Here is a 24,827-nt window from a genome sequence, read left to right as displayed (position 1 = left end):
ATTCCACCATTTAAAAATACTCACAGTTATTTATTCCTCATTCAGTCTCTAAAGAAAGTATATATGAATAATATAATTTTTAGAGTTGAAAGGGATTTAAAAGATGAATTATTTTAATAAATAATAGATTAAAGAAGTTTAAATGACAAAATATCTAATGTATAATAATCTTTGTTACTTCAAATTCAAGTCTTTTAAAAATATATACATACATTTCCACATAGTTTAAATTAAGGTAAATATATTAGTATATACCTTAACTTTTTAATTTAATGTTATTATATATTACATATTAATGATATATTATATAAACATACATTTACTGTTATTATATGTTATTATATATTTATATATTATTACCTATAATGTTATTATATATGTATATATATTTATTTAATGTTATATATATTCTATATTACCTATATAATATATAAGTATATTATAAATAATATATTTAATATTATATATAAAGTTATATATAATATTACATTATCACATATTATGTACAAATATATATATAAAATAGATATATTTTTCTATATACTCACATACTTTTTTAATACCACTATAGTATTTAATCTTTGTTTTAATATTACAATTGGTTTATATGGGCCTATTATTGGCCATTTGGATTATTTCCATCTGTTTTGTCATTATGAGTAACCCTGAATGTTTTTGCATAAATAACTTTTTTCTTTAGTAATTCCTTCAATTTATTGATGAAGAAACTAGAGCTCAGAAAAATAAAGTTAAATGAGAGACCCAAGGTCACATAGCTAATTAGTAACAGAGCTAAGACTACAACTGTAGCTTTCTTACTTCGAATTCAATGTCTTTCCTACTATATCAACCTTCTTCCCCTGCTTTAAGAACATTTCTTAAAAGAGTAGAATACTGGCCTCTAGTAGTTTAGTGAAAAACAGGCTACTGTCCCACAATGAAAGACAACATCCCCCTCTGCTGGCTTAATATGGGAAGGGAAAAACTCTATCCACTGACAAAATAGGAATTCAGGAGGGAAGATGAATTTAAAGTTGTACACTATGATTCATGTGCAATGAAGAGCTTTGTGCATAGCTAAATTTCTAGAGAACATTGTGTTTGTTTACACTCCCATTTAGTTGCTCTTGTCTCTCCCTCCACCCCTAATTCCCAATTTCCACCTTTTTCTCATAGATCTTCATTGATCATTTGGAGTAGCATCACACTTGGATTTTACAATTGCTTTAAGAGATAGAAAATCATAGAAATTCAAATAGAATGATTTGACAGTGAGAACTTCAATCCAGACAATCTTTCTCATCTGAAATAGTTTCTGAATTATTTCTGAAAGTTCAGAAAAGATGAGGATCCCAACAAGTAGTCTTTAAGGTATTCAATCCTGCAATCAAATATTTATTAAACACTTACTATATGCCAGGTGCTATCCTAGATGCTATAGCTGTAAAGAGCAAAACAAATCAGTTTTTCCCTTTACATTTTAACAGGAGAGATAACATATAAATATACAGTGCACAAAACATATGTAAAGCAGAAACAAGGTAACTTTGGAAGGAAAGATACTGGAAGGGTCTCATATTGATGGCAGCACTTAAGCAGAAGCTTGAAGGGGAACAGTAATTCTAAGAAGTAGGAAGTGTTGGGTTAGAGAATTTTAAACATGAAGACCAATAGTGTAAAAGCACAAAGATGGGAAATCAAATGTCATGCATGAGGAATGCAAGAGCACAGTGTGTGCATATTTTGAAAGATTGGAAACACAGGGGAGGGTCAGTGTGTTGAGAGTTTCAGATGCTCATATTGTTAATAGGGAACCATTAGAATTTATTGAGTTGGGAGGCAAAGCATGATTAAACCCAGACTTTTAGAAAATCACTTTGCATGTAGGATGGTTTAGAATGGGCAGAGATTTTAGGCAGAGGAACCAATTAGAAGATTATTGCAACAGTCCAGACTGAGGAAGTTTTGATCTAGTCAAGTGGCATTCACTAATGGAGTATATATAATTTATATGAAATCCTAACCTAAAATCATATGATTATAGATTTAGAGCCAATAAGAACCTTAAAGGCCATTTATTTCAATCCCTCCATTTTAAAGGTAATAAAGAATTTTAATAAAGAAAATAATGAATAAAGGTAATAAAGAAAATAAAGAATAAAGAAATAATAAAGGTGATAAATAAAATAATAAATAAAATAAAGAATAGGTAAGGCATAAAGAATAAAGAAAAGATAAGATAAAAGTCACACAAGTAGTTAATCTGAACTATGCATTTTATTCACAGTGATCAAGAGCCTACTTTGTGCCAAACGCCATAGTAAATTCTGGACACACAAAGACAAAAAATAATCCCTTCCTTTTATGACCTCCTAGTCTAATGAGGGAACACAACATGCAAGTAATATGTATAAACACGCTATATATAGGATAAATTGGAAATAAAGTAAGCAAGTCTAATATGTAATAGAATCTACTATTGCCTACATGTGAATTATATTTATTTTCAACTGTATGCAACTCTAATGTGGATATTAGGCACTATGTATTTATTTGCCTGTAGCTTATACATCTGGGATAATTTGACTATGATATCACTTTTTACATAGAAAAGTAGATTTTGTACTTTTACATGCAGATGATTTGAAGATATTGCAAGGTTTTTTTAAATTTGGTGGCATAAGATGGAAACTTGAAAAACAAGAGTTATCTTTTTTGCAGTTCCATTTAGAAAGAGAAAGAGGTTCACAATTCTTGAGTGAATCAAAGAATGAAAAAAAAATTTCCCACTGACAGTTGAACAGAGTTGTTTTCACTCTTCCTCTTGATAAAATATCTGAAGAACATCTCCACTAACTTTTGAGGGAGATAAAGAAGGGACAAAAGACCCTGGAAAAGGCCTTCAGCCAGTAGTGTCTAGTATTGCCTGCGAAAACCTGCTGAGAGCTTTACCAGCAACTAGAAAAGATGAATGATGATGAGGAATGACTAACACAGTCCAATCCAGAAATTTTCTTATAGATTAGCAGTGGCCAGTGAGTCGTAAATAAATGAGTTTTAGCTTGAACAGTTTTTGAGCAACAGTAGAAGGTTCTCTTCACTGAAGGTTTTAGCTTTTTCACTCTAGTTATAGAGGAACTTCCTTAAATTTTCCCTTATCAAAATTGGTGTGTTTGGAGGAGCTTACTTCCTAAACAAGTAGGAGAAGAAATAGAAAAATATTGTGTTTATTCAGAAATATGATTCTTGTTGACTTTTCCTCTTGTTTCTGTTATTTTATTATTCATATTTTGCCCCAAATAAATGTGTTTTTTTCTGTTATAATGCTGCATCCTAATGTTAGGTCCATTATAACATTAAATAAATAAATATCTAGACTGGAATTAATTTACTAATTATAAGTTGTTTTTTTTTTTAACTTAACTGGATTGGGAGAAATAAGTTGAAATAGATGGATTACAGTTAAAGAATCTGAAAAGGTCAAGGACAAGATAAAGCCTGGATGGTTGGTGGAGCTCTGAATTGGTCTAGTCAGACTGGAAAGCAATTTGGAGTTGCTCTAAGAAGTGACTAAAATGTCATTACCCTTTGACCCAAAGATCCCATGGCTAGGCAATAAGAAGGACCCATATGATAAACAAGTTGTGGTACATGAATGAATGTAATGGACTATTACCACACAATAGGAAATGATAAATGATGGTGAATGAAGAGATGTTCTGACATTCATTGCTCCTGCCTCCCTGGATGCTGTCTCTACTTATGCTGCAAGGATTATGTGGGCAGACCTTCCAATTTCCTCTCTAGTTAATTTACTCCAAAGTACCCTCAGTTTTACCAAAGGGAAAACGTACATAAGTATCTCAATTTTTTTTCCTTTCATTAACTGAGTCTAGTCTATTTTGGTTATATGAACAATGGACATAAAAGATCTTGCTTTGGTCCCCGACTAATACTTGAATCTCTAACTTATATCTAATCTAAATCAGAGAGACAGAGCTGGAAGCCATTTAAACCCCTTTTTGACAGATGAGAAAACAGATCTAAGAAGGTTGTTGCTCAGCGTATTTCACACTTCAGGTTGAAATTCAATAACTTTTCTAATTTGAATTGTCATTTCAGTCATGTCTTAATCTTCATGATCCCATTTGGAGTTTTCTCAGTAAAGAAACTCAGTAAAGAAAGGAAAGTTCATCATTTCCTTCTTTGGCTCATTTTACAGATGAGGAAACTGAGGCTAATCAAGTTAAGTGACTTGCCCAGGGTTACATGGCTTCAGGTTGAAGTTCAACAACTTTCTAATTTGAATACCATGCTGGGCCAAAATATAAAACCAAATCAAAGTCAAAATTGGCTCTGGACATTTTTCCCTTTTCGGTAGCACAGGAATCCATACCATTAAAAAAAATTCAAATCTATTAAGACTTTTGTGAATCTATTCCTTTAAAATTTGAGACCTAGATTAAGAAAAATAACTTACTCCAGATAGTGCTAGACTATTTTTTAGTTGACCACTGCATAGCATCTCTATACTCATAACTCTTGTCAATATGTATGGTCAGGTAGAAGTCAACAACCAGAGATTTTGAGATGTTACAAATTAACCTTCTATAAACTAACCCTGAGGGACTCTAGGGATAGAATATCTGATCTTATATTTTTCATACATCTTCAAAAATAAAAATCTGGGTGAAAAAATCCTATAGGGTCTTGCTATGAATCTGTTTGTTTTGTTTTGTCATTTTTTTCTCATTAAATGTTGTATTAGATGTTGCCCCTACAAGGATGAGTTTTTCATAGAAACATCATACAAATGATCTCATCTCAGTTCAAATCCCAGGAAAATATTCTTAAGAAGCTCCAAATTTTCCTGGCTTTGCAAATTAACTACTCAAAGCCTCCCATCATATCTATCTGTGCCTCCTGTGATAAACTTTTCAAAGCCTGAAAGGGACACACCCTTACACACATGAAATAGACATAAAATGAGATCAGGGTTGCTAGGCCACTTTCTTCTTCCCATGAGAACTTCTTTTTAGTTTGTTCTTAAACATAATCTAGACATACAAGTAAAAGCACAATTTCCCAAAGCTACTCAGGAAAAACATAAATCATATCATCCAAAAATACCACTATCAAAAAAAAAAAAAAAGGTGGAAAAGAGGGAAGGAGGAAGAATTTTGAGCTAATTAATAGAGAAGTAAAAAAGAAGGAAAGAATTATTTAAAGTATATTTAAAGTAAATTTAAAAAAATAATCATTAAAGTCCAGTAAAATTTCAAATATAGGAAAATGATGGACAAATAGGTAGCAGCAGTGGCTAAGGGGAAACCTGCAGGAATAGGCTTGCATCAAAATTACATAAATTAAAGCTAATCACAGGAGGAAAGTACTAACATAAAAAAAAAACCCAAAGGGGAACAATGAAAAAATCCCAATTAAATTAATAGATAGAAAGTATATCTAGCTCTTAAAGGCTTGCAAAGCACTTTATAAATGTTATCTCATTTTATTCTTACAACATTATGAGGTCAGTACTATTATTAATCCTGTTTTAAAGATGAGGAAACTGAGGCAGGTAAAAATAAGTGACTTGCCCATGGTCACACATGGATATGTGTCTGAGGTGTTTGAGGTCTTTCTAATGCCAGGTAGAGTGCTCTAGCCAGTGTACCATTTAGCAGATTCAAAAACTTGAGACACAAGTAAACCTAAATCAAATTATCATAACTTTCAGTATGAATGGATTTAACAGTTCCATGAACTGAGAAGGACAAAAGATAAGCTCCATAATCTGTTGCTTACAAAAAACAAAGCTAAAATTAAGTGGCAATGTATAGAATAAAAATAAGAGCCTGGAACAAAATTTACTATATATCAAACAAATAAAAAAAAAAGCAAGAGTTGAAAAACATCAAATAAAGCAAAAGATTTTTTTAAAAAAATCACAATATAAACAGAGTTAAATAAGAAAATTAAATTGTGTTTAAAGGAACCAACATTTTGGTGTATTGTTTCAAATATTATAGCACTGAAATTTATTAGGGAAAAATTAACCAAATTATAAGGAGCCACAAATAACATAATAATAATAGGATATTTAAATGCTTCTTTCTCAGAATCAAACATGTTTAAAAGTTATCAAAAATGAAGTACAAAATTTAACAAATTTTTGGAAAATTTAGAGCTAATAGACAGGACATTTTTGAATGGGACCAATAAGAAATATACATATTTTTAATAATTTTAAATACAAATGATACTTTTACAAAAATTAAGCAACACTAGGTGACAGAGATTTTAAATAAATGTAAAACAATAGTAATTCCTAACATATTATTTACAGATTATAATGCAATAAAAATAGTAATTAATTCAGGGAACACAAACAAAATATTCAATATGATAAGAAGAGCTTAATAATGAAAACCAAAAACAAAAGTTAAATTTAGGAACCTTTAATTATAGAATTAACAATTATGTGAAAGACAATAATAATGATCAGGCATTTGAAAATTTATAGAATATAGTTAAAGCAATCCTCAGAAGAAAAACCACATCCCTAAAATACAGTTTAATAGCATAGCAAAAAGAGGATTTATGAACAACATTTGCATTTTTTAGAAAAAAAATAGAAATCTAGTAAATAAAAACCCAAGATACACAGAAATGGAAATCTTGAAAATTAAAGAACTACATAAATTGGAAATAAAAAGCTATAAAAGTTAAAAAACAAAACAAAAAGCTGGTTTTTGGAAACAACTAACCTGATTGATAAATATTTAACAAATCTAATTAAAAAGCAAGCAGAAAAGCAAATCACTAATAAAAATGAACAAGTTAAAATAAAAAGCGAAAACAAAAATACCCAAACTTAGAAGTAAAAAGAATTATTAGAAACTAATTCTAATTATAGGTTAACAAAAGTGAGAATAGAAAAGAAATTGGATTACCTTCAAAAATATAAATAAAATATACAATCTTGGAGAGCACCAAATAAGGATTTCAAACAATCCAATTACAAAAGAGGAAATAGAACTAAATCAGCTAAGGAAAGAAAAAAAAAATCCTGGTTTTGGATGAGTTTTGGTGACTGCTTAGATAAATAATACTTATACTAACTTTTTCACAGGATTTCTGTGAAGAAAACTCTTTGTACTAAAAGTATAATATAAATGAGTCATTCATTCTCCTTTGCCTTTTTCTTCTGAAAATATTTATTTAGTGTTGGTTTCATATTTAATGTTTCCTGTCAAATACCACAGGGAGAATATGTGATCTATAGCAGTTTAAACCAGAAATTTCTATCTTTCTCTAAAACTTATGGTAGTTTCCAAGCATTAGGAGAAAAAAAAAAAAAACCTAAATTACCTTGTACAGACTAAACTAGACTGTAATATTTAAAGCTCTGTCTCCCTCTGGTGATCGTTGTTATGCTCTTTTGGTTTTCTTTGCACAAGAGGAAATTCTCTCTCTCTCTCTCTCTCACTTCCCTCCTTTTCTCTTCCTCCCTCTTTTTCTCTTTCTTCCCCTCCCTCCCTTCTCTCTTTCTTCCTCTCCTCCTCCCTCCCTCTCTTCCTTCCTTCCTTTTTTCCTATCTTCCTTCTTTTATTTTACCCTGACTTGAAAGCAAGAGTTAAGTTCAATTTGCAATAACTGCTTACTCATTTCACTTTTTAAGATGTCAACCCAATTATCACTTTTGTTAATAGTGTCTCACCCCAAATTTGAGTCATTCTAAAGAATTTGGAATTATGCTGATGGCTTTAAGTTAAAATTAGACTGTTCAAATCTTATTACCCAGTAAGAGACCGTTTCATGACATTTGAGATTTTAAAGCTCCCTCAATCCGGCTCACTATTAACAACCTTCAGGTGCCCATATCTCATATGGAGAGAACCTGCCTATAGGAAATGCTTTATTCTTGGAACATTATCAGATATTTAATCATTCAGGGCTCATTTGACTTTAATCCAAACTGGACTCTGCTTTAGGGAATTGTTGAGTCTTGTGCCAAGCAGGGAAACTTGGGTTGAGATTTTGAAGGATAGCTGAAATGGGAGGAAAAAAATATACTCCTCTTAAAGGTCCCTTTTTATGAAATCACAACCTGCTGGAGTTTCTTTTTGCTTTCTCATAAACTTTATAGAGGGGCAAATACCAGGACCCATCTGCAGATGTAATCTGAGAGCTTTTTCCAGAAATCAAGAGGCCCTGAAGCCCTGCTTCTGGCAAAAGGATGTGGGAGAACAACAGACAAAAAAGCAGAAATTTCACTGTCTAGTTTTATGAATGGTGATGCCTCTTGAGCTCAGGACACGTGGGTCCTGCTCTCTCTCCCAACTTTTGCTTTGTCATATAGGTAGAGTGATTTTTAACTGGGACATAGTGTCATTCTCCTGGTGTTTAGGATTCTGGAGCAAATCTCATCATGTTCTCTTTCTCCCTTTATTAAGTACTGGGAATAAGAGATGACAAAAATGATTACTGTGCCAGCACCCCCTAAATAATTTCTAGGTAAACTAAAGTAGTTCACTAGAACACATTAGAATGAAATAAAGTCCCAAGTTTTCCAAAATTCCCTACTCTACCTTATCTGCAGCCATTTATTTCTTACTACTTGAGGCCCCATAAACCCAGGGAAAGGGCAATTAGACTGTTCCCACAACAAAATTTGCTTTGGGTGGTAGCCAAAAGCAGACTTTTTGCTGGTGAATTAAATTAAAAAATAAATATTTAGGAACTTCTAGGTGCACAGCCCCATTCTAGGTTCTGTGGTTGTAACTCTAGTAATGTATGTGGGTTATTCTGAATCCTCCCAAATGTAATGTGAATAGTTACATAGGACCCCATCCAATAGGGGTTTTAATGTCCACATTACCAGTGACTCAGTCTTTCACCTGGGCCTGTGAAGTACATATTGTGAAACACAACCCCTTAAAGGGGTTGAGAAAAGTTAGCTCTTAATGTGAATAGCAGTACTCTTTAAGCCAGAGATATGCAAAGCCCTTCAAACTGGCTATCTTTGGCTTATATAGTTATTTACTTAATTGAATGCTTAATTGAATCAAAATAGAGTTGACAGAAGTATGGTTCCCTTTACTTCTCCAGCTAGTACCAGCTGCTATTCCTTGGGATGGTGCTACCCTGATGAGGACTGGTCTTTCTGATTGGTGAGTCTCCTTGTCAGGATTGCCTTTTCTTGAGGAAATCTTAGCTTTAATGTTAGCTTCAAACCCAAGTCAACTCACTCAACTGATAGCTTCACTTCTCCATTAAGTGTTGCCCCCAATCTTCCTTTACACCCCTACCTCCCATTATATTTTATTATGTTATTAGAACATAAAATCCTTGAGAGAAGGGACCATCTTGTTTTCTTGTATTTCCAGTTAGCACAGATACATAGTAAATGAATAATTTAATTTTCTTCCTTTTCTCTCTCCCCACTTTCTTTGTTTTTTTTTTTTTTTCCAATAAAGTGAGAGGTGGCAGCAGAGAGCAGCAAGGCTTTATTAAAAACTTCATCTTTCCTTCATACTGAATGGGCAATACTGAAGGGCCATGACTCTCATTTGAGACCTTCCCCAATGAAATCAACATTCTGACATTAGACATCACTCAACTGAAGACTTTTATCATTTGTCTCATTTTATTGCCATAGCTTCCACAGGATAGCTTTTCAGTCTCAAAGTTGTATTTTCTATTTTTCTCTTCTCCCTCTTACAGCCAAACTTTTGCCCTGCTGTATAATCTTTCCATGATCAGTGGCTTAAATGAGAGCTTCCTGACTCTCAAGAGACTCAAATTTTACCTTAACAATCAGAACTGTCCAAATTTTACCGACCAAAATACTTCTTTTAAAAATCATTGATCCTCCAAATGATTGTATAATTAATCATTTTCTTAGATTTATCCTCTTTTGTGATCAAACATGTATATATGCCAATTAGGGAAAGTGCTATCAAATGTCCACTTTTGAAGTCTCCAAATAAGTTCTCCATTTCTTTGATGGAGTTTCTTTTGAAATTGAGTTTCTTTTCAATCACATTTTTCTATTTTTAAAATAAAAGAGCTTTCTTTGGCTCTTTATATCATTGCTTTATTCCCACACAAATGAGGTATCACTCTTGCCTTATTAACAAAGAAATCTGAGTCTTCATGTCTATGCCATAGATCACTTTTTTCTCAAAATTTTTTATGTCCTATCTGAAAACAGTGTTTCTTTATTTTATTTTAGCTATTTTAGCAGTGGATATTAAAACAAAGTTCTTCTTCTACTCATATTAAATATCAAAATGTTCATAACACTGGCAATACCTTATATCCATTGGCAGTTAATAAAAATCTCTTCCTTAACACAAAAACACCATTTTTGCCCTTTTCATCATTGACTATTTCTTTAAAAAAATACTTTGAAGAAAAAGTGTATCTCACATGGGAATATAAGAGCAACAAGACAGCTAATTAAATTCAATTAAAATTCAATGAGTATATATTTTTGTGAAAGACACTTAGACACTAAAGACTGCAAGAAGATGAGCAAAAATGTATCTCTATATTCAAGAAGCTTATTGTCTAGTAAAGGGAAAAGGAAAATTCACAAGTAAACCTAACATAAAGAAGCACACTATTCTATAAGGAAGAAAGCATCAATTCTGGCTTAGGAGTGGTGGTCTTAAGACAAGGATTCATAGAAGAAATGGACCCTGAAGGCAAGGTAGGATTCCAGGTAATAAAGTTTTTTTGGAGGATAGATTTCGTGTGCAGAAGAGAGTGAGCAAAAGCAGAAAGATGGAAAAGCATAGGATAGAGTTAGTGAATTATAAATACTAAAGCCTGTTATTTGTAGCACAGGGAAAGGTAAAACATTTGCTGATCAAGATCTAATCAAGATCTAAAAAAAATCAGCTTCTCAAGTACAGAAAGGGGAGTATGTGAATAGAATAATATTTTTTTGTAAGAAAGAGGTGAGGGTTTTAATAAATAGTAAATAATATTCATTATTAATTATCAATTAATAAATTAATAAATAATCATTAATATTAAAAATGAATAAATAATAAATAAATAATAAAATAAAAAATTCCATGAAAATACAGTCAGAATCACATAAGTTCTGACAGTTCAATTGAAAACTAAAGAAGAGCTTATAATTCTATCACCCAAAAAGCAAAAGATATAGGCTTACAATCAAAAATAATCCTGAAAAACTGAGCACAAATCTCCAGCATAAAAATGTGCATCTTTAATGGGATAGAAAACTTCGGAGATGTTTTAATGAAAAGACCAAAGCTGGGGAAGAATTTGGAAATATGTAAAAGTCCAGAGAAACCTACAAAGAAAAATTGATTTGAGCAAGTAGAAGGAAGTGGGCAATGAAGTGTTCCTATTAATTCAAGAAGAGGAGGAATAAACAAGTGTCATCTCACAACTTTAATGTCTTCAAATGGTATTGAAGGAATTAAATAAGAAAAATGGAAAGCCTGGGGAATGACTGGTTCTATTCTGAGAGTATAAAAAGGGGAAGGAGAAGGGAAGACAAGAGGAGGAGTATACTATTATAGAAAAAAGGAAGACAGGCATGGAACTTGCTATTTTTCTTTATTTTTAAATCTGGTCATTATTATTTATTATTATTATTATAGTTTTTTTTATTTACAAAACATACACAAGGGTAATTTTTCAACATTGACCTTTGCAAAACCTTCTGTTCCAAAATTTTCCCCCTTCCCTCTGCCTCCTCCTCTAAATGGCAGGTAGTACAATACATATTAAATATGTTAAAATATATGTTAAATCCAATATATGTATATATATTTATATGGTTATCTTGATGCACAAGAAAAATCAGATCCAGAAAGAAGGAAAAAACCTGAGAAGGAAAACCAAAATGCAAGCAAACAATAACAGAAAGAATGAAAAATGCTATGTTGTGGTCCATACTCATTTCCCATAGTTCTTTCTCTGGGTAGATGACTCTCTTCATTGCTGAACAATTGGAATTGGTTTGAATCATCTCGTTGTTGAAGAGAGCCACATCCATCAGAAGTTTGTTTTTTTTTTTTAATAGTGAATTTTTATCCCAAAAGCTGGGGTCTTTGGGTTTGTCAAACACTAGATTGCTATAGTTATTGACTATTTTGTCCTGTGGAACTAACCTATTCCACTGATCAACTAATACTTATTATGGCTCCTTGGTATTTGAATTGTTTTTTTTCTGGTGGCTTGTCATATTTTTTTCCTTGGCCAGATAGTCCTGAAATTTACTCACAATATTCCTTAGAGTTTTAATTTTGAAGTCTCTTTCAGGAGGTATTCAGTGAATTCTTTCAAAGGCTATTTTACCTTCTGATTCTGTGACACCAGGATAGTTCTCTTTGATGATTTCCTGAAAAATAGTGGCTCTTTTTTTCATCTTGGTTTTCAGGGAATCCAATAATTCTTAGATTATCTCTCCTAGATCTATTTTCCAGGCCAATTGTTTCCCCAAGTAGGTATTTTATATTTTTCTATTTTTTCATTTTTTTGGTTTTGCTTGACTGATTCTTGATGTCTCATTGAGTCATTCATTTCCATTTGTTCAGTTCTGATTTTAAGTGCATTATTTTCTTCATTTATTTATTTATTTTTTTTACTTCTTTCTGTATTTGTCCCATTGAATTTTTAAATGAATTGTTTTGTTCTATGGAATTTTTTTCCATTTCAAAAATTTTTTAAGGAGTTATTTTCTTTTTCCATGTCACAAATTCTGTTTTCCTAGGAGTTATTTACCTTTTCTAATTCAAAAATTCTGTTTTCCTGGGAGTTATTTACCTTTTCCATTTCACAAGTTCTGTTTTTAAGGAGTTATTTTCTTTTTTTTGTTTCACAAATTCTGTTTTTTAGGGAGTTGTTTTCTTTTTCCATTTTGTTAAATCTATCTTTTAATGAGTTATCTGCCTTTTCCAAACCCTCTTGCAAAGTTTTCCTTTCCTTTCCCTATTTTTCTTCTAGCTCTCTTTTAAGATCCTTTTTAATTTCTTCTAGGAAAGTTTTGTGTGGTGGGGACCAGGTTATATCACTCTTTGGGGGTTCATCTGGAGACAAAATGCTTTTAGTCTCCTCAGGGTTTGTAATTTGTTCTTCTCTTTCACCATAAATATTATCTATAGTTAGAGTTTGCTTTGCCTTTTTATTCATTTAAAAAAAATTAGAATCTGCTTTTAGGGCAATAGAGGTTTCTCAAGCTTCCTCAATAGGCAGCAGCAAAACATCCCTGACTGTGTTGGGTTCATGCTGACTCATTCCCAGTGTGCATGGCCAGGTCCCATGAGACTCCAGTATTTTGGGGTTCACTATTTACCTTTTGGGGTTGTGTTGGATGTTTATAACTTCTCTGCTGATCTACTGGCTTGCAACTAGGACCGAGCAGCCAACATTGGTGTAGATTCTTCCTGGTAGATTCTCCTCAGTGTGGAGTTTGCACCACCCCATGGAGACTACACCCTGCCCCTTGTCTGCATAGTGTACACTGGCCTCTGTGCTCTGCCTGCCTGCCTGCCTGTACCTGGCCACCTCCCATACCCAACCGAAACAGACCTTTTCTGGCGATCTTCAAAATTATCTTCTGCTGGTAATTTGTTGCCCTCCCAACATTTGTGGATTCTGACAGTCCAGAACTAATTTAGAGGCTGTATTTGATAATTGGTGTGAGGGTAGTAGGAGATGATCAGAAAGAAACATATGTCCTCTCCACCATCTTGGCTCCACCCCCACAATTTTTTCATAATTATTATGTATGAGGAAAAAGTATATACATATGGAGAAAAGGGTTAGAGAAGTTGTCAAATGAACCTCATTCTTATCTGAAAGGAATGAAGGAAAATTGAAGACACAAATAGTCTGGTGCAGAAATACTTTACAGAAATATTAAACACAAAAACAAGTAAGCAAGGGAGGGATGATAAGAGGGAGGCTAAAATTGGGAGGGGAATGACTAAAAGCAAACTACAAGCAAAACAAAGTTCTTGACCTTAAAGGGAGAATCAAAAGGAGGTCACAAAGAAGAAAACTACCTAGAATCTAAGTGGGTGTCTTAGATTGTCTCCTAGACAATTGGAGAATGGTTGAAAATTTTGTGTTATATATAATTGTGTGAGAATATCATTGTGCCATATGAAATGATGAAAAAGATGATTTCAAAGAATCCTGGGTAGTACGAATTGATGCAAAATAAAGTGAATAAAACAAGAAGAACAATTTATACATCAACAAAAATATTATGAAACAACTATTTTTAAAGATTTAAGAAATCTGATCAGAACAATAACAATGTTTCTTGAGGACCTATAATGAAATATGTCCCCCATCTCCTGACAAAGAGATAGACACAAGGTGCAGAGGTGCAAATTTTGAACATGGCCACTATGCAGATTTGTTTTAATTAATGGAAATGGGGATGGAATCAAAGGAAAAAGAGAGGGACATTGGAATATAGGCATACCTTGTTTTGTTATACTTTGCTTTATTGAGCTTTACAGAAAAGTTTTACAAATTGAAGTTTTGAGGGAACCTTTGTCAAGGCAGCCTATCAGTACCATTTTTAAAAACAGCATGTGCTTTCCTCATGTCTCTGTATCACATTATTCTTGCAATATTTCAAACTTCGTTATTATTACTATTATATCTGCATATAAAACTGCAGACTTTAAATTGTTTATCTTTTTATGTCAGTATATATTTATGGAATAAAATAAACATTTACATAATATAGTATAATAAAAAGATGATTGTATATGAAAATTCAAATCTACCAAGTGCAACTTTCTATTTCTTTTTTATAACAAAAATTATCATGTAAATTACTTTATTTCCTTTCATTTTTTCTATCTCTTCCCCCCAACCCTACCTAGAGATGGCTGCTATCAGACACAAATGTTATATAAATATATATGTTTTTGCACATGTAAAATACATACACATGTATGTACACACATAATATACATAAGTATTAGGGATGAGCATTTATATGTATATGTAAACACATACATATGTGTATATATGTAAAATTATTTTATATATATCTATGTGGATGCAGATAGCATTTTTTTCATATATCTCTATAGTTAATTTTAGTCTTTATAATAGTAAATATAACTTACTCAAAGTTATTCTTAAAACAACATTGCTATAACTGTATACAATGTTTTCTTAGTTCTGCTCATTTTGCTCATCATTATTTCATCTAAGTATTTTCTAATATTATTGAGCTCATCATTTCTTATAACAAAGTAGTATTCCATCACTATGATATACCATAGCTTGTTCAATCATTCTTCAATTGATGAGCCTCCCTGAAATTTCTAGTTTTTTGCCACCACAAAAAGAGCTGCTACAAATATTTTAAAACATATAGTTCTTTTACTCTTTTCCTGATGAGAAAATACTGCAGTCAGAAAGAAATAATTCAGATGCTTTTGAACCAAACTTAGTATCTGATAAAATTTAGCAGCTAGCATTACAAAGAAGAAGATTTGGAATATGCTTTTTGGGAGATAAAGGAGCTAGAATTACAACCAAAAATAACCTCAGCAAACCTGATTATAATCCTATAGGGGGGAAATGGCATTTAATAAAACAGAGAACTTTCAAGCATTTCTGATGAAATGACTAAAACTCAGTAAAAAAATATTCATTCAAATATAAGAGCCAAAAGAAGTATAAAAAGTTAGTGACAAATCATAAGGAATTTAACAAGGTTACATTTTTTACATGTCTATATGAGAATATGATAATGTATTCTCTAATAATATTATCATCATGAATGTATTATGTCATGATGATCTCAAAAGAAGAATATAAACATGAGAAAGAGGGATGCACTGGAAAAAGGAGAGAGAGAGGAAAAATGAGGAAAATTATCTGTTAAGGAAGACTTTTTTTGCAGGGGAGGGAAATAGTGAGGGAAAGTGGGCAATTCTTGAATTGCTGTCATTTTAGGTGGTTCAAGGAAAGAAGCGCATATATATAAACATAGGGGTATGTGTGTGTGTGTGTGTGTGTGTGTGTGTGTGTGTGTGTATTCACACAGTTGAGTCTAAAACTTTGTATTCCACCTGTCAGACTGGCTAGAATGACAGGGAAAGATAATGCGAAATGTTGGAGGGGATGTGGGAAAACAGGGACACTAATACATTGTTGGTGGAACTGTGAATACATCCAACCATTCTGGAGAGCAATTTGGAACTATGCTCAAAAAGTTATCATACTGTGCATACCCTTTGACCCAGCAGTGTTACTACTGGGCTTATATCCCAAAGAGATCATAAAGAAGGGAAAGGGACCTGTATGTGCACGAATGTTTGTGGCAGCCCTCTTTGTAGTGGCCAGAAACTGGAAACTGAGTGGATGCCCATCAGTTGGAGAATGGCTGAATAAATGAATATTATGGAATATTATTGTTCTGTAAGAAATGACCAACAGGATGATTTCAGAAAGGCCTGGAGAGACTTACAAGAACTGATGCTGACCTGGCCATCCTCAGCAATGAGATCAACCAAATCATTTCCAATGGAGTAGTAATGAACTGAACCAGCTACGCCCAGAGAAAGAACTCTGGGAGATGACTAAAAACCATTACATTGAATTCCACCTATATTTATGCCCACCTGCATTTTTTATTTTCTTCACAGGCTAATTGTACAATATTTCAGAGTATGATTCTTTTTGTACAGCAAAATAACGGTTTGGTCATGTATACTTATTGTGTATCTAATTTATATTTTAATATATTTAACATCTACTGATCATCCTGCCATCTGGGGGAGGGGGGGGGAAGGAGGGGAAAAATTAGAACAAGAGGTTTGGCAATTGTCAATGCTGTAAAGTTACCCATACATATAACCTGTAAATAAAAGGCTATTAAAAAAAAGAAAAAAAAAACAAATTTGTATTGCCCAAGAGGGAAGGAAGTAAGAGGATAAGGGGCTAAAAGAAAGGGGAGGGTGATAGGAAGGAGGGTAGATTAAGGAAGACAGTGGTCAGTAGGAATGCAGACTTTTGAGGAGGGAACAGAATAAATAAGAAGAGAATATATAGAAGAATATAGGATGGAGGGAATAACACAGTTAAGCAATCAGAGCTGTGAATTTGAAAGGGATGAACTCACTTATAAAATGGAAGAGAATAGCAGACTAGATTAGAAATCAGAATCCAAAGATATTGTTTACAAGAGATATATTGCAACCAAAAGCCACATACAGAGGTAAAATAAAGAATTAGAGCAGAATCCATTATGCTTCAGGTGAAGAAAACAAAAAGACAGATTTAGCAGTCATGATCTCAAACAAAGCAAAAGCAACAATAAATAATAGCAATAAACAAAATAAACAATAAAAAGTAGTTAGCAAAGCCATATTTTGTTGAAAGGTATCATAGACAATAAATTAATGCAAACACTGAATGTATTTGTACCAAAAAACAAAGTATCAAAAATTTTGAAGGAAAGTTAAATGAATTAAAGCTGAAATAGAAAATTATATAAGTAGAAAACTTCAATTTGTCCTTCTTAAACCTAGATAAAACTAATCATAAAATAAAAAGAAAGAGCTTAAGGAGATGAATATTATTTAAGAAAAAAGCAAACATTATAGACATCTGGAGAATATTGAATGGAAATGGAAGAGAATGTATGTTTCTTATCTGTTCATTCATACAAAAAATGATCATGTATTAAAGCATAAAAACCTCACAAACAAATACAAAAAAGCAGAAATATTAAATACATCCCCTTTGGAACATAATGAAAAAATAATTCAACAAATGGTCTTTGAAACATAGATTAAAATTAATTGGAAACTAATAATCTTATCTTAAACAAGTGTGTCAAAAACTAAATGATGGAAGCAATAATTTCACTAAAAATAGTGGCAGACTAAAATTTGTGGAATATAGCCAAACAGAACTTAGGGGAAATTTATATTTCTAAATGTTTACATTTATAAAAGGGAGACAAACAGATCAACAAATTGGGCACATTGCAAAAAAGATCAGATTTTCAGGAGAATTTTGAAAATAACAAATAGAATGTATTATATACTTAAAAAATAAGTATACTTATTTTTAAGTATATTCTATTTGTTATTGAAAAATAATAAATTAAAAATTAAATGGTATGGGGGCAGCTAGGTGGCACAGTGAATAGAGCACTACCCTTGAAGTTAGGAGGACCTGAGTTCAAATCTGACCTAAGTCACTTAACACTTCCTAGCTGTGTGACCCTGGGAAAATCATTTAATCCCAATTGCCTCATCAAAAAAAAAAAAAAAAAAAAAAAAGGTGGTGTGAAATGGAGATTCATGGTATCATGTAGGATTCACTTTTTTTTAATATTCTTCTACATGTATAGAAATGCTCTTTTATGACACTGAAGTTTAAAATATAGACAAAACAAAAACAAAAATGAAAAAAAAATTAAAGGAAGATAGAATCAACAGGAGAACTGATAGAATCTGGGAAGTAATGATGAGAGAGGAGTCAAAAATTGCACTGAAGAATGGAACACAAGTAATTAGGACAATAGTGATGTGACAAATAGAAATTAGGAAACTCAGGAGGAGGAAAACAATGGATGGACTGATGATAAATTCAGATATAGATTGTATTGAATTTAGGGTGCTGGTAGAAATTTACAGTATTGTAGAGGGCTGAAACTCTTGAGTTGTTGCATTGAGGTTGGTTCAAGCACTTAGGGCTCATTACTGATTGGACAATACTCTATGGGGATATGCTTGGAAAATGGTCCTTCCCATTATCCTGTGCTGGCTCAATGATTGGTGTATACAGAGGATTGTAGGAGGGACGAGGGGGTGGAGTAAGAGGAGCCAGGGCACTTTTTTGGTAGAGGAGGGAGAAGGTGATTGCGGAGATTCTGCTTCCATCCTGTTCAATCCTGCATCTAAAGACTGAGAATAAAGACTAAGGACTTTTGCTTATCCTGATTCCGGCTGATTCTGGGGTGTCCTGGGTGCTAGCATGGTCATCACATAGTATGAAGTTAGGAAGAATGAAACTAAAAATATTTAGTGGTCATTTTAACAGAGGGGAGTTAGTTAAGACTATAGGTGAAATTATAAAAGATATAGAAAATAAAGAATGAAAAAAGATCAGTACCTTAGCCTTGAAGAACACTAAATTAATTGTGTAGGAGAAAGAGGAACTATCAAAAAAATAAAGGAATGCTTAGAAAGGAAGGAGGAGAACCAGGTGAGTTAAATGTCAGAAACCAGAGGAGAAAAATGTGACATTAATAGGAACTTTTTCAAATGTAGTTTTATGCCACTCTTCTCTGAGAGCAGTATTTTTCTTTATTTGGCAATACCAGTTAGAAATCAAGCAGTTTCTCATTTCCAGTCATAGACTCCAAGAACTTAAGTCATGGATAAGAAAAGTGGCTCCTCTATGAACATCATCTGGGCCATCAGTCTGGGTAGTGCTGTGAAGACTATCCATTTGGGTATGGATCATTAAGCACAGATCATACTGGCTCCAGCCTCCCGCCAGTGCTGGCTCTGGTTCAAGTACTAAAAATTGAAGACAAACCTTATAAAATAGTATATTTTGGCTGACCATATTCCTAGCTAAATAACAGGGGGAAGATACAAGGGCATGCTTTAATTTTCATTTTCTACTACAGGCAGACTAGCATCATGAGAATGTCTCAGAGTAATAATTTGTTGAGTTGGTATGTGTCTCTCTTATATACAACATATTTTTGGATTCTGGTTTCCAGTTCTTTCTGGTCTATGCTTTTACTTTATGAGTTAGCTCATTCTTTTCACATTCACAGATATGGTCCCTAGCTGTGTATTTCACTTCATCCCATTTTCTTCTGTTTATCTGTTTCCCTCTTTTTTTTTTTTTTAATTCTGTCATTCCTCAAAAATTTATATTGTTTCTGACCATTGCATCCTCAAATCTGTCCTTACTCTGATCATACCCCCCCAAATGTCTTATTTCCTTTTCCTCTTATCTTTCTATTGAATAAGATAAATTTCTATACCCAAATGATGTGTGTGTGTGTGTGTGTGTGTGTGTGTGTGTGTAGTATGTGTATTTCCCTCTTTGAACTAATTCTGGACAGAATAATAATCAAGAATTGCCTGTCTCCTCCCCTGCATTTTTTTTTTTTTTGGAGATCATTCCAAGATAAGTGATTCATACTCATGCCCCCCCCCCCTCCTAAGTTATTAGGGCACTTTTGCATTATTAGGTCTTAGGAGTTATATGTATAATCTTCCCATACAGGAATGAAAATAATTTAACTCTATTGAATTCCGTATGATTATTCTTTCATGTTTACATTTTTGTTTTCATGTTTTATCTTTCTTTTGTCTGGTCAAGTCTAGTCAAGAGTCAATTGATGAGATAAATTTTCCTTTTGTCTTATTTTAAGAAATTGCCAACCTACCTCAACCTTTAATAATAAATTAATAAAATAAATAACATTTAATTATATATATATGCATATATAATTAAATGTTATTACATATATATAGATATGTACACACACACACACACACACACACACACACACATACAATCACAAATAAATAAATAATAAAAACACTTCTCCGAAGTGTTTGAATGTCAAACTTTCTTCCCAGCTTTGATCTTTTCATCAGGAATGCTTGAAACTCTCATATCTTGTTAAAGAACCATTTCCCCTCACTAAAGGATTATACTCAGTTTTGCTGGCTATATCATTCTTGCTTGTAATTCTAGGTCCTTTGCCCTCTGGAATACAGGTAAAATACCAAAAGTTTAGAACCGTACCTTCTAGTCTCTTAATGTGGGAGCTGCTAGATCTTGTGTAATACTCACTGTGGATCCATGATATTATTTGTGGTACTTGTAATATTTTCTTCTTAACTTTGGAGTTCTGGCTGCAATCTTCCTGAGAGTTTTCATTTTGGGATATCTTGGAGGAGGCAATCAGTGGATTCTTTCTATTTATATTTTACCCTCTGGTTCTAAGATAATGTGGCATTTTTCCTTTTTAATTTCTCAAAATATGATGTCTAGACATTTTAAAGTCATAACTTTCAAGTAGTCTAATAATTCTAAAATTATCTTTTCAATCTATTTTTCCAGGTCAATTATTTTTACAATGAGATATTTCACATTTTCTCCTATTTTTTCATCCTCTTGATTTTGTTTTATTATTTTTGAAGTCTTTTGGAGTCATTAGCTTCTACTAGTTCAATTCTAATTTTTAAGGAATTCTTTTGATTCAGTGAATTTTTTCCATTTGGCCTATTTTGCTTTTTAAGGTGATATTTTCTTCAGTTTTTTTTTTTTTTTGTGTGTCTCTTTTACTAAGATGTTAATGTCCCTTTTCACAATTTTTGCATCCTTCTCATTTCTTTTCTGACTCTACCATTCTTATCTCTTTCTCTAAATCTTCCAGGAATTGTTACTGGCCTTGTATCCAACCATCACTTTTCTCAGGCTTTGCTTGTAGTTTCTTGACTGAGCTTTATGTTAAAATTTTGCTCTGTCTTGGGGTGGGGAGTTATTGTGACAAACTAAGTTTTTTTATGTTCCTGTTTTCAGAACTAGTTTTGGAGATCACATATTCCCCAATTGATGACCACCCCCATCAAATTCCAATTCTTTGCCACCTCAAAAAAGAGCTGTAAGTAATTTTGTGTATCTTTTTTTTCTTTTGTTTTGCTTAATTTTGTTTTTCTACCTTCCCTCTAATTTGCCCTTCTCTTCTTTCTCTCCTATTTTCTTGATGAGTGAAATGTACTTCTATATCCAATTTTCAGTAAGGATGCACACATTTTTTCCTTCCTTTTAAAGAGTGAGATTCAAATGTTAACCACTTCCCCCTCATCCTTGCTTCTTCCTTGTTTGTATAGGCTTTTTAACTTATGAAACACAATTATGTTAGATAATTTTCCCTAATCTTCTTTTCCCTAATCTTCTTTTCCCTTTCCTCAAACCAAGTATTTTCCAATTTTCCATTTTTTCTTGTAAGACCAGTAAGATATAACCAATTCTGGGAGCATCTTGCCATATTTAAATTTAAGCAATTTGTTCTTGTTTAATACTTGTTATTTTTGTGCATGTGGGTCCCTTTCCCTCCTTTAAGATCTCTTTGGGATATAAGTCCAGTAGTAGTAACAACTGCTGAGTCAAAGGGTATGCACAGTTTGATAACTTTTTGAGCATAGTTCCAAATTGCTCTACAGAATGGTTGGATTTGTTCACAGTTCCACCAACAATGTATCAGTGTCCCAGTTTTTCCACATCCCCTCCAACATTCCTCATCATTTTTTCCTGTATTCTTAGCCAATCTGACAGGTGTGTAGTGGTATCTCAGAGTTGTCTTAATTTGCATTTCTCTGATCAATAGTGATTTGTACCACCTTTTCATATGAAATTAGAAATAGTTTCAATTTCTTCATCTGAAAATTGTTCATATCCTTTGACCATTTATCAATTGGAGAATGGCTTGATTTCTTATGAATTTGAGTCAATTCTCTATATATTTTAGAAATGAAGCCTTTTTCAGATCCTTTGGATATAAAAATGTTTTCCCAGTTTATTGCTTCCATTTTAATCTTGTCTGCATTAATTTTGTTTGTACAAAAACTTTTTCGCTTACTATAATCAAAATTATCTATATTATGATCAATAATGATCTCTAGTTCTTCTTTGGTCATTAATTCCTTCCTCCTCCACAAGTCAGAGAAGTAAAGGATCCTATGTTCTTCTAATTTTTTTATAGTATCATTCTTTATATCTAGATCATGAATCCATTTCAACCTGATCTTGGTATACAGTGTTAGGTGTGGGTCTATGCCTACTTTTTGCCATACTAGTTTCCAATTTTCCCAGCAGTTTTTATCAGTTTCAGTCTTTTGACTTTGTTTCAACATCTCAATAACAGTAGACTGCTCCTGGATTTAATTAGGAAGTTTTGTAAGGATTGACAGAGCTGTAGGCTTCACTTCAGTAGAGCTTCCTGCCCAATTTGTTCCTTTGTAGGCTTCATATTGGTCTAGAAGCTGGAAATGAGAGCCTTCTCTGTTCTGATCATCTGACTGAGCCATCATTCTACTACTGTTTGATTTTGACAATCTTTCTTGCTTGGTCAGGCTAGAGCTTGGGATTTCTTCTCCACCACAAGCCCTATCTCAATTTATCTGAGATCTGTGACCAAGATCTAGGTAATAATTGACAAAGCAGACCATCAGTACTTGTTCTTTTACCCTGCAAGTAGTAGGATATGTATAAGTTAGCAATCAGAACCTGTTTTTCTTTCTTCTCCTTATGTGGAAGTGTTCTACTTTTGACCAGACACCATTCCCAGGCTTCACAAACCTCTCTATTTGTCTCTGTATGCTGACTTGGGCTGGACAAACTACTCATGGTGACTTTTTCTGTTGTATTTTTTATATCTATTGGGAGGAGTTTTGGGGGTAGCTTACTGTACTTCTTGCTACTTACCATCTTGACTCCACTATCTGTGCTAATTTTCAGCAACTTTCCTGATATGAATGGACAAAGGCTGGAAGTGGTGCTCTCCGGAGTAAAGCAGGGTTCATTTTGCTTCTGGGTGTGAGACCTATGACCTCTGGCAATTTCCTAGCAATTTACCTGCAACCTTCCCTTCCCTCTAAAACAGAAGGATGTGCCTCTGGAATTACCAGAAAAAAATATCTTATTACTAGAATTGGCAACTAAAATCAGTCAGCAAGAGTAGAAAAGCACAGGATTACAGAAATTTTCATCTTCAATAATCATGGAAGAAAACCAATTTCTCCTTCAGAGGTTCAGCTTTACTTTGCAGAATATTAGTGTGGAAACAGACTTCTCTGTGATTCCATAAACACAGATCCTTTAAGTGCTCTATAAGCATCACATGTCCACATAAAGCTCCTTTTTATATTCAACTTTGCAGCCCTCCCTTTCAAGGGTAAGTCTGAGATAGAGATGTCCTGGCTTGCAATTTTAATGAGTGGTACTGTTAAAATGTCCTTCTGAATTAACCTCCATTACTTCTACCCTTCATGTCCTAAGCTCTGTTTATATATTTTTGCTGTTCATGGAATAGAGGTCCAGATAAGCTCTTTAAATATGTTCCAGATTTATTGTTCTTTATGGCCTGATGTCTCATGTGTGCCCTGTCAGATGTCTAAGACCCAAACATTGGGGACATATATGTCTGTTCTTCTTCTGTGTTTAGATTTCCCATTCCTTGGTTCTATGAATCAGGGAGGCCAAGTTAGAGGTATTACTGCTTCTGGCACTGGAATGTGATTTCTGAAACATAACTCAGGTCAGCTGAAGTGTTAGAGTTTATTACTTCTCTTCAAAAAACCCAAAGCCTGCCAACTCAAAGGAAAGAAGGCAATTTGGAGACAGATGGGCTTGATGCTCAAATTCCACATTTGTTGACATTTTACTGTTCATTGTAATGTCTCCAGAAGCTTCAGGGCATTTTGTATAATGGCATTCCTGGAAACAACGTGGCGAGTCTTTAAAAAAGTACTGATGCCTTTTCTTTTTATATCACAGTTATTTCCCGTTATAACTCTCCACTTCCATCTTCCCAGCATTGAACTTTCCCTTCAAAGCTGGGAAAGTTAAGTAAAAGTTAAGGAAAAGAAGAAATGTAACATTCTGTTTCTATAGAGCCCCATTTTTTCTGCCTGAGGCACCTCAGGGACACAGTGGAGACCATGCTGGCTGGGCTGAAAAAGGTAGACCTGAGTTCAAATCTGCCTCAGAAAGTTATGAGCTATATAAGCTTGAGTAAGTCATTTAATTTTTCCTAG

Source organism: Sarcophilus harrisii, chromosome 1 (genome assembly GCF_902635505.1).
Source record: "Sarcophilus harrisii chromosome 1, mSarHar1.11, whole genome shotgun sequence".
Classification (NCBI taxonomy): domain Eukaryota; kingdom Metazoa; phylum Chordata; class Mammalia; order Dasyuromorphia; family Dasyuridae; genus Sarcophilus; species Sarcophilus harrisii.
The sequence above is the reverse complement of the archived record's forward strand: the minus strand, read 5'-3'. Positions refer to the sequence as shown.